The sequence below is a fragment of the Diospyros lotus genome, chromosome 11 (genome assembly GCF_014633365.1).
Source record: "Diospyros lotus cultivar Yz01 chromosome 11, ASM1463336v1, whole genome shotgun sequence".
Classification (NCBI taxonomy): Eukaryota; Viridiplantae; Streptophyta; class Magnoliopsida; order Ericales; family Ebenaceae; genus Diospyros; species Diospyros lotus.
The window spans coordinates 15,717,768-15,729,409 of NC_068348.1; the positions used below are offsets into that span (position 1 = coordinate 15,717,768).

Sequence of the window (11,642 nt, forward strand, 5' to 3'; positions counted from 1 at the left end):
TTCTTGTTTTTTTTTTCTCCCCAACTTAACAGTCTTTTGGAGTTGTCAATTTATTGCACATGCATCAAATATGTCTCTAAATCAATGGCAGCAAAGATGAGGGGAGTTGCTATTAGTGAAGACTTGTTAATAGACAAATCTATTCACAAATTCATTAATTCCAGATCTTGAAGGTTAGGCAATGGACTTTTCAAATTTTCTTCTTACTCTTTTGTTTAATTCTTTCTCTCAAATGCAACCCACACATGCTAATGTAATTCTGTGAACTTATAAGTCTGCCAGCAATTTACATGTTCCATTTTTATTATTTATTCAAGCACCTTCTGTAGAAATAATTAATAACTTTTTTGGTATTTATCCATATGTTGAATAGTAAACAATAAAATTTTAAGTCACTTCATATTCTATTGCTTCTTTGAAAACACAATGGTTGCATTTATACATGCAGCCCAATCTTCAAATTCGATTTTTTTCCACCATAAAACTTCTTATGGAGGAATCATTTTTTTTATGAATTATTTAAAATTTGAAATGCGGAGGAAAGATATTATTTCATTTCATCTTGTTGTTTGCTGATACTTGAAAAATCTTGCTTCTATCTTCTTTGCTTGAATTCAACCTATGAAGGCTTAGACAATCTTGATACCTGGTTCTTCTTACTCAAATATGCATGTATAAAATATGAAAATTATTTACATGTCTTCTTTGCTAAATTGATATGTTAACAGATTGTTTTTTACACTGATGGCACCCAAGAGGCAGACTCGTTGGCCAATTGGATCCATGTCACGTAGTACAGATTCACACCACAATGATTCACAGTCACTTCCATCCCATCATCCAACCCCAAACCCAGTCCCGCCACATCCCTAGCATCCTGAAGAGGACTTGATCCACTCACAATCCAACCCTCAAGACTCACATAGTGAGCAAGGTAAATACCAAAAATTTATATGATTAATAATAAATTACCATTCTTTCCTAATTCAATGTGATTTTATTGTGTTATTATGTTTTAGAAGGTACAAACTCCATGTCATCTACGGCCAAGAAAGGAAGAGGAATATCAAGACAAATTTCAAAGTGGGGAAAGGAAAAGATTCGTATTGAATTTGATGCTGAAGGACAACCAGTTGGGGAGATGGCAACTAAGTTGTAAACCCAACTAGGTGTGATGGTAAGGAGTATTGCTCCCCTTACATTTGCTGATTGGAGATCACCAGGGATGGAACCATATAAGGAGCGCATCTGGCAAGAGGTCTTGGTGAGTAAATAACGTTTCTGATTCTTAGCTATCAGACCCTAAACTTTTATACTCTAATAAGGGTATCATTTCAGGATAACATTGATGTACCCACAACATGGAGATCAATTTGGTTGCAACATGCTTCCAAGAAGTGGAGAGAGTACAAAGCCACCTTGAAGAGGCATTATGATTGCCATGAGACAGATGCAACTCATCTGTCAAAAATACCGCCTGGGGTGGACCCAGAATAGTGGAAGGTTCTTATGGAGTATTGGGGATGTGAGCAAGCACTCTATACCTAGTTCTAATATCATATTACAAGTAGGAACGTAGTGGGACAAATCGTGTCAATCGAGATAAGCAAAAGATGGGTCACACACAGCAGTAGGCGATCACATCCTCAGGTTAGGCATTAGGTAAGAATATAATGGATATTAGTTATATATATATTTATTGATATTTTAATTAGTAATGCCTAAACTTTAAACATTTAATATATATATTTCATCTCTTATATATGTTTTTAGATGACTATTGAAAGTGGAGATAAGCCAGATAGAATCAAGCTTTTTAAAAAGACACACATCAAAAAGAGTGGAGAGATAGTAGACTCTACATCTTCATATATAATCGTATGTCTTTCTAAACTTTGAAAGTTGTAAATATATTTTGTTTCTTTTACTTGTCAACTTATGTAACTAACTTGTGAAGTGTTTCTTAAGGAACAAATGGATTCAAGGTTGTCACAAATACCTGATGATGAACAAACCCTAGAATCGCTAGAGGATGTCTTTACTCAAATACTAGGCAAAGATAGGCATGGCATGGTAAGGATGGGAGGACTTGGAACATGCCCAACTAAGGTTAGACAAAGACAACAATATCAGGTGCCCCAAGAGCAGTATGACCAAATGCGTGCGCAAATTATTGTCGAGCTAGAAGAAAAATTTCAAGCTCAAATCCAAAGTCAAGTTCGAATGCAAGTTCGTGCAATACTTGAGGCAATGGGACATACACCACCGGCTCCAGACAATACACCACAACCGAGACAAGTATGTCGTTCCATTAGTGCATTTCGTGATTTAAAATTGTATGTTTACTATATATATTAACTAAACTATTTTGAAATATAGCCATCCTCGCATGCTAGTGCTTTTGCCGCACATGCAAGCACACCATCACTCGAAGCTGAATGCGCTGGATTATCGACACCCAGAATGTGGTCATCATTTAGAGGTAATTCGCTACCAAATAGTTAATATACTAAAATGTAAAATATACTTCAAAATCATTTATGCTTGTTTAAACACAGATTGGTGAATTTGTTCACTTGATGAATGGAGGAATATCTCGTCACATTGTTACTGAGGCAATCATTGTGTCTATTGATTTGACCAAGTCTGTAGGGGGAGTAGAATTAGGTAATGAGTTTGTTGAAATTAGTATTTAGAAAGTGTTGAAGCCTTTATATCCATTGCCTCGATAATTTTCTGGGATGCGTGACTTGAGGGATGCTAATAATAGTAAAACTACGATACTGTGGAGAGTCTCTGATGTAAGTATTTTTGTCTTATATGCATCTATTATGATATGCAATTTCATGGTTAACGTACATACAAATTTGAAATGTCTTGTACTTAAATATGACTGATTAAGTGTGTTGTACTTAAATAGATCTATTGTATACCATTGTTATGTAATTTTGTACATATTTTATGCAATTTTATAATTAACGTACATACTTAAATAGATCTATTATTTTCCAATGCAGATCGACAAAATATGATATGCAATTTTGGTTGGAGAATGGCATGGTAGCGTAATCAAAGGTTATCTGAGGTCACTTGGACATGTTTTAGTTTAGAGTTGATTTGTATGTGCTTTTGTATGGTATTGCATAATGAAACGAGACAAGATCGATTTTTCTAAATGATGTTGTACTTAAATAGATTTATTGTATACAATTGTTATACTTATTATGTGTGGGTGAATCCTTTAATTGTTGGTGGTTTTTTGTTGCTGTGGATATATATATACAAGTTATTTATTGATTGTTTGTATAGTTTTTTAAATTTTTTTAAAAAAAATTACCGGTAGTTTTTTTTTTTTTTTTTTTTTTTTTTTCGGCGGTTGACCTTTGCCAGCGGTTTAAGAACCGCCGGAAAATCTTTTTACCGGTGGTTTTTAAACCGGGAACAAAGTTAGAACTTTGCTAGTGGTTTTTCTAAACTGCTGGTAATGATTATTTTTACCGGCGATTTAAATAGTCTATTCCGGCAGTTGAAAACCACCGGAAAACTTTCCCGACAAAGGTATTTTCGGCGATTATAATTACCGTCGGTAAAACTTTTTCCGGCGATTTTTTCACCGCCGGAAAAAGTTGAAACTCTTGTAGTGTAATTATATGAGTTTCATTTAGCTGATTTGGGTGATTTTTATATTCATTGATAAAATTATTCTTTTTGCTATATACTTATCTACATAAATGATTTTTCAACATATTCGTGATATATCAAAATCTTGCATATGAGTTATCTGTTCTAATCCTTATTTGAAATGAAGTAGCAGCATCAAAAACAATTCTCTTGCAAAGCATCATTCAGTGAGTATACTTAAATGAAAAGAGAAAGAACAAGTAGTCTCCATCTCTACATTCTCCATCAATCATCAGTAGTGTTAACTTTTGTTAAATCTCATGAATCCGTTTATGCTTATGAGCTATCAGGAAGTGCTATTTTTCTTTTGGAAATTGCATTTCATATTACATATTTTCAAAACCATTTGCATAACTTATTAAAATTGCATTACTCTTTGCATGTGCTCAAAATCATCTGTATTGTTCATCAAATCTGTTTTTTAAAATGCACGTCATAGAAAATTATTCAAATTGTCAAATGAATTCAAGCTGCATCTTTTTTTTTTTTTATTAAAAATCTATTTTCAAAATGGATTACTTTTGATGAAAAACTGATTTTCTGGTGGCATATGAAAACCAGTTTTCCATCAAAAGGAGCTATCATGTCACAACAAATGTTTTCAATGTTGTTCTCCTCATTTTTTTAAATCAATGAGTTTGGTCCACTCTGCATATCTATTTCAAATCAGTATGTGGATCTAAAATATTTATAAGTCTGAAAAAAGGGTTATTCTTAATTGTTATCTATCGTGCTAACCCTTAAGAACCCAAGAAACTGGGCATCCAAAAGTCCTTTGTGTGCCTTGCAGTTCTATATCCGAAAAGGACAGTATTATAACGATGATCATTATAACAAATCTTTTGATCTGATCAAAGCTAAAGAATGCTCAAAAGGAATATGCTCTCATCTAGCAAAATGTGTTGCTAAAGTGTGCGTTCAAGGTAAAGTATACCTAAAGTATACTTCTTTCTCAAATCTCCTTAGCATTATTCATATGGAGTATTAATTGACTGTACTTAAATCTGTCATCTCATCATATGTGTCATTAGCAAAGATATCAAATCAAATTTCTAAATGCCCTTCAAAGAATATTTTGTTCAAATGATTAAATTAGAAATCAAATGATTATTCTCCATGCTATAAAGATGATATCATTTTTTCTTTGGGAAATTTCTGGTTTTTATAGCTCTTAGTTTCTCTGCATAATCAAAATATAGTCCTATTTATAGTTATGGCTTATTAAGTTTTCAAATTATAATTCTTGTATTTAAATTTGTAAGTTTAATTTATGTCGTCTTTCTCTCTTACCTTTTAAACTTATGCTCATTTAGTTTATTGTTATCAATATATGTCTTTTAATTCATTGATCACTTTAATTTCTATATTTAATTTATGAATGTTGTTCTAGCATTTCGATTAATGTGTGCTTGTTGTGCATTAATGAATGTTTTAGGTGTGTCAAGAGGTTATGTCTTGGCTGGAATTTAAAATTAGATCCTAGGAGTTTAAGAAGAGTAATATTTATTACTCAAATAGATTTTAGAATGGCTGCTTATCGAAAGGGTATCTATAAACATCCATAAATCACTCAACTATAGTTAAAGTTTAGTAGATTATAGGTTTTCTTTGGTAAGTAATCTTTTAGGTATTAGCTTTCTCTAGAAGGTTGCATTTTTCACTTATATGGATTCTTAGGCCCTAGAAAATCAAAATGAGTAGTTGCTTTAGAACTTAATACTTTTAGGCATTGATTTTAAGTTAGTATCATTATCGCCAAAGTTCTCAGGAGACTAATCCAATCAATATGTTCAACCAAATCTGCTTCAGCCCAAAAGTACCTAGGCTAGAAATTCTTAGGACTAGCTTTCGTATTAGATATTCTGAGGGAATGTTCTAGGGAGAAATAAAAAGAAAGTTCAGAAAAATTAGAGTTAGAAGAGAAAATAATCATTTTTCCAGCATAGCTAATCTAGTAAAATTTGGTTTATAGTGAAGGTATGCTAGGTGTTTAGCCGAATAGGCAAAATCCTCAATTAAGAGTAATCATCCAAATAATCAAATAAGAAAAATCAACTATCAAGTAAAGCATCATAGCCAAGAGATTGCAAATTTCACTTAAGTAGCTCACTTGAGTCACTCGACTAATCAAATGGCCTTAATCGACTAAAATATCCTTTTACTCAAGTCTCAGTCAAATAGCCAATATCACTCGAGTTGTTCCGAAAATCAATCGAGTAAAAGATTAAAACATCACTCGAGTATAGTTGTGCGCTATGTTGTGACATTTTTTTGATTAATCAGATAATGTGTTTTAGGAAAAACCAAAATTAGAACAAAAAATTCAATATGTTGAAATCATGTTTCGAAACCTATGGAAAACCCAAATGTAGTTTTGGTACGAAAATTCAAAAGTTTAAAAAATCTAAAATTTGTGCATTATGTTTCAAACTTATGTTCTATATTTCAAAACTTATCTTAATCATGTTTCTATACATGTTCTGAAACTAGCTTGATAAGATTTCAAATATTTTCTAAAGTATGTATGTCATGTTTCGAAACTTGAATATTATGTTTCGAAACATCTATAAAATGCACATGTTTCGAAGTAAGGCTTCGATCCAAAACAAATGTTTCTAAGTTCTCATATTTCGAAATATGCATGCTAGATTTCGAAACCATTTGTCATTTCTGACAGCAAGAGCAAAAAAATTTGAAATACATTTTTTTATGAAAATTTCTTTTTGTATCTAAAACTCTTAATTCCATTATTGTGAAAGAAAATTCAAATTTAAAATTGTAATCATTGCAAATCTTGGTAGGTAAGTGTTGTTGCTTTGCATTAAATGTTATCCTAGTCTGCAAGGCCAGCTGTAGTGGTCAAATGTTTCAAAACATGGAGTATGTTTCGAAACCTCAGTATAAATTAGGATGTTTTGAAACCCGATTAGTTATGTTTCGAAACTTATTATAAAATTATCTTCATATAAATAGCAAGTGTTTGAATATGAAGACAAGAAAAAGAGAACAAAAAGCATTTATTGAACCCTAAAAGAAAATTCTCATACATTGATTGTGCGTTGAATGTGTAAAGGAGAAGCAAATGGAACAAAGAAGTCTCATTATTTCTAGCTCTCCTTATCTCAAGTTGTTATAAGAGGTTTGTACAACCATTGGTAAGGCATTTATTGTTATCATATTTATTTAAGCTGTAAAATTCATTTCCTTTATTTACCATTTGTTGTGAGGTTTGAGTTTAGCCTTAAAAACTCATTGTATGTAAATGTTTTAGGGTGAATTTTGGTAAAACCCTTGTTATCATCTAGTGATTGAGATTGAAAATCCTTCAAGTGGAAAAACTTAAAGGTATTGGACTAGGCTGGTGATTAATGTGTGAAAATGAAGATTTTTTTTTTTTTTTTACATTTTTATCCCTTTCTTGTCTATTTAATGTGTTAAATTGTCAATTATTCATGATTGTAGGCGTTATTTGGATACATGGATACCATATTCAAATAGGAGGAAAATTGATCCGAATGACAAGGAGTCAATCTAGATATCTATCAGTGGAAGAATTGGCCCATTCGGATAGGAAGACACACATCTAGATGTGAAGGTGAAGGCATCTGGATAAGAAGAAGAGGATATCCGGATGAAGCAACTATAGCATCTGGATACAAGACATAAAGCCTCAGTTGCATTCAGATGACCACCAAAGTCATTCGGATGTCCAAAGAAGCATATCTGAATGCATAATTGTAGCATCTGCATATCAGACACAAAGACCACTCAAGCCATCCAAATATCAAGCTACTCATCTGGATGCAGGAGAGAAATTAAAGAAGCACATCCGGATGGCACCACTACTTATCTGAATGTGTCAAGACCATTTCGGAGATTCTTGTGCAAATAAATGCGATGACATGAGCTATAAATTCTCATCCAACCATGGGTCGATTCCTGAGGATGATTCCATAAAAACCCATCATCATCTCCACCAAAGGAGGGGAGATCTTTTTGGGGAATCACGAAGAGGTCACAATAACTTTCTAAATTAGGGTTTTTACCTTTTGTTTTTCATCTCCATTCTATTCTTGCTTTGTTTAGCTTCTGTATTAGCTTAAACTTAAATTTTCAATACATAGCTCTGTTTTATTCAGGTTCATATCCCACTGTACTATTAAACTAAGTTAGCATTTACATTTTTGAATTTACTTTACTATTCCTTTAATGCAATTGCTTCAGAATTTATTTTACTCTCTGTTCTCTATTTATTTTATTTAGTAGTTAGTCATTTATAGTTTCTGTTTACTTTGTTTTTGTAAGTCATTTTGAGGATGTGTAGCAAAGTTTGTATTTGGGCCAAAGCAAGGACTGTGTCCAACGCCATTGATTCCCAAGAAAGTCGAACCTCAATTATTGAAAACAGAAACCTGATTTAACTTGAGCAAATGTTCTAAAATTAGATCCTTGAGTTTGGATTGGGGCATACGCCTAACTTAGAATCTTCATATCACGTATGGAGATTGCTAGATCTGGAAATGTCATCATACCCAAGCCCAATTGAGTATTCTATAGCTGTCTGTTTTGTATTATTTATACTTCAATTTATGGTAATTTCTTAACATAGAATCTCTCATATCATGTATGGGATTGCTAGACCTAGAATTATCATCATCCAGAAGTATATTTAATGACAAAACCTCAAGCTATCTCAAGTTGATGTTGTCATTCAAACTATTATATGGGAATCAGATAGGATTAGCACAGAAAATTCCCTTGACCCAAGACTTTCCATGTCTAGTAACCAGTTAAGTTTATTTACCAGTCAAGTTTAGTTATCTAATCACTTTAATCTCCTGCAATTAGTTCGCACCAACATCAGTTAGTTTTATTTATTTACTCAGCATTCTTTAGTTAATTTCTCTATTCAATATCAGTGTCATACTTGAATCTGATTCATTCCAACATGTTCTGACCAACCTAATTGTTTTGGAATGTTTATTTTTGCAAATAAATAGTCTCCCAGTGAACCAACCTAGACTCTTCCAGTAAAATTAAAACTGCTACACGTACACTCATGCACTGGCAAGTATAAACACCTCACCCACATTCTAATAAAAGTGTTTATGATTTACAGGGTGAGTGATCCAGCAACTGGGTGTTGAACCACTATAAAATACTTGTGTACTTATATTTACTTTGTACTTTGTTATTGTCTTTACTCAAATCCTCAAAAGGATTTTTGACATAAGTTAAAAAACATTATTTTCAATCAAAACAAATGAGCATCATTGTTTATAAGAATTCTTGTTTACTCATCATTAAAAAGATTATCTTCTTTACAAAAGTTGAGATTTTGAAACATAAGCTAAATATTAAAATTATAAACTTATATTTCAAAATCTATATATTATATTTCAAAACTTGATCAAATAGAGATTTTGATTTCGAAACATAATTGGCATATTTCGAAACCTTCCATTCTTTCATTACACAGTGTTTAAAGAAGCAAATTTTTATTACAATCCAATTTACCCCCCTCTTAGGATATAATTTGCCATAAATCAAACTAACAATTAGTATCAGAGTAAGGTTCCTACTATTCTCTTAAAGGCTTAACATCCTAGGGTATAAGATCCATAATGGCACACATAGCTAGCACTTCTCAACCTGAGGGTCAAAGCACCACTCATTCCCTATATTTTGATGGTACTAACTATAATTATTAGAGAACTGGGACACAGATTTATCTTATGTAGGATTCAAGTTTAATGCAAGCAATTCAAAAGGAAACCACATTATCCGACATAGAGAAAATAAAAACTTGGACAACAGAGGAAAGGAGAAAAATGGAGGACAATTCCAAGGCTATGAACACACTCATAGGTGCTCTTAGCCCAAAAGAATTCAATTGAGTCTCCACATGCAAAACAACAAAAGAAATATGGGACAAGTTAAAGGTAATACATGAAGGTGCGTGATTATGAATTATTTTCAATGAAAGAAGATAAGTCTATCAAAGACATGTATACTAGGTTTAATGACATAGTGTCCACTTTAGAGTCTCTAGGAAAAAATAATACAAATGGAGAGAGAGTTAGAAAAATTTTGAGAAGGTTACCTAGGTTATGGGAATTAGAAGTCACGGCCTTAACTGAGGCTAAGGACTTAGTGTTGTGCCATGATAATGGGGAGGGAGAAAAATGAGGATTTCCAAAGCAAAAATAAAATATTAAGGCTCATAGCAGTGTGCTCTAGGCCGCATGAAAAGAAGCTTGTAGCAAGAGGTCTTGTGGCTAAAAGCCTCGCGACAAAAGGCCTTGCCGCAAGGTGCTCGTAGCAAGTGCCTTGTAGTAAAGGCCTCGCCGCAAGCGGCCTCATAGCAAAGGCCCCGCCACAATTGGCCTCACGGTAAGTGCCTTGCCGCAACGAGCCTCGTAGTGAAGGTCTTGCCTTAAGAAGCCTCATGGTAGAGGCCTCGTCGCGAGTAGCCTCACGGCCCGGAAGCGGCCTTGCAACTCTATAGACCTAGTAAAAAGAGCCTCATCTCAGCAACACTAGACTCTCATTCAACAAGTGACATGTGTCATCATTGAGCATCCTTGAATCATGCCCTATAAACACCCAACTACAGGATAATGAAAAGGACTTCTGAATTAAAAAAAAAATTGACACATTCGCTACATTTTTACTGTTTTCGTGAACAATTATTTGGATTCGGTACTAACTTAAGCTTTGGAGGGTCATTGCGGGCAAGGATACCTGCGAGCCTTCTAACCCATTTTTGAGTATCAACAGGGTAATATCCTTGAGACAACTTCTCTTATGGTGAACATCCTTAAAGAGAAGACCCATAAGGCGAAATCCTTAAGGCAAAGACTCTTGGGACGAGATCCTTGTGGTGAGGCTTTGAGGCAAAGATCCTTAAGACGAAGATCCTTACGGTGAGATTCTTAAGTCAAAATTCTTAAGGTGAGATCTTTACTGCTAGATCCCAAAGGTGAAGACCCTTACGATAAAATCCTTGAGGAAAACTCCCTTGTGGAAACTTTTCTTATGATAACCTTATTTCACTAGACACCGAGCTCAAGTAAGTCCCACATTATAAAATCTAATTATTGTATTTTGGCAATAATAATTTGGCGTCGTTTGTGGGAAAGGACTAAAAGCTAATCTTAACACAAAATGCCAAGAGCGATAAGGTATGCTGATTTGAAAAACCCACCTAACCCCACCCGAATGAGCGCTCGTACCAAGACAGGAGCCATAGGAGCCCCCAACCAGGTTCACCCTATAGTACCTGGATTTTTAGAAGATCACCCAGACAATGAGGTGCGCTTAAGGAACATTCCTATGCTCGAAGTCAACCAGACTGTTGGACTGGGGGGCATGGAATGTTCAGAACAAGGAGAGGTACACGTAGTTGGATTAAGGAGACATGCGACAGGGCGAGTGAAGAAAGTTCCGCCTGCAGCGCCCGCTAGTCACGAACAACACTCCATTGGACAATCTTCAATTCCAAGGAGAAACCTCGTGGCGACTTTAGTACCTTCAAGACCCTTGGGGATAGTCCACCCACAGTCATACTCTCAAATTATGAATAATTACAAAAAAAATTAAGGAGCTAAAACACTAGAATGATGAGCTTAGGATGAATAATGAGGAGAGTATGAGAATACTATAGGGAATCACTACTTTGCTACATGAACTAATATTTGATATCTACATTCCCCACATGGGACAAACCAGCACAGGGGGAGAACACCGAAAATCCCAAGATAACCCCCCAAAGACCACACGACTAGGGATAAGGATCGAAACTCCAAGGATAAATAACCAAGTCCCAGAAATGATAGACCCAAGAAGGGAATATGATAGAAGGGTAGGAAAAGCTCACTTATATGAGGAGACAGTAGAAAACACCCACTTAAGAGCTCTTTACGTCTAATTACCTTGCATAAATGAGGCAGAGAAAGAAA

The 11,642-nt window shown here is 34.2% G+C and overlaps 1 long non-coding RNA gene across 1 annotated transcript; it reads left to right on the forward strand.

The window, feature by feature from the left end:
• Positions 1-754: 754 nt before the first annotated feature.
• Positions 755-1,558, forward strand: LOC127812554 (uncharacterized). The gene is made up of 3 exons (XR_008025946.1): positions 755-934; positions 1,020-1,264; positions 1,339-1,558. It is a non-coding gene; the product is annotated as an uncharacterized LOC127812554 (long non-coding RNA).
• The last annotated feature ends 10,084 nt before the right edge of the window (positions 1,559-11,642 follow it).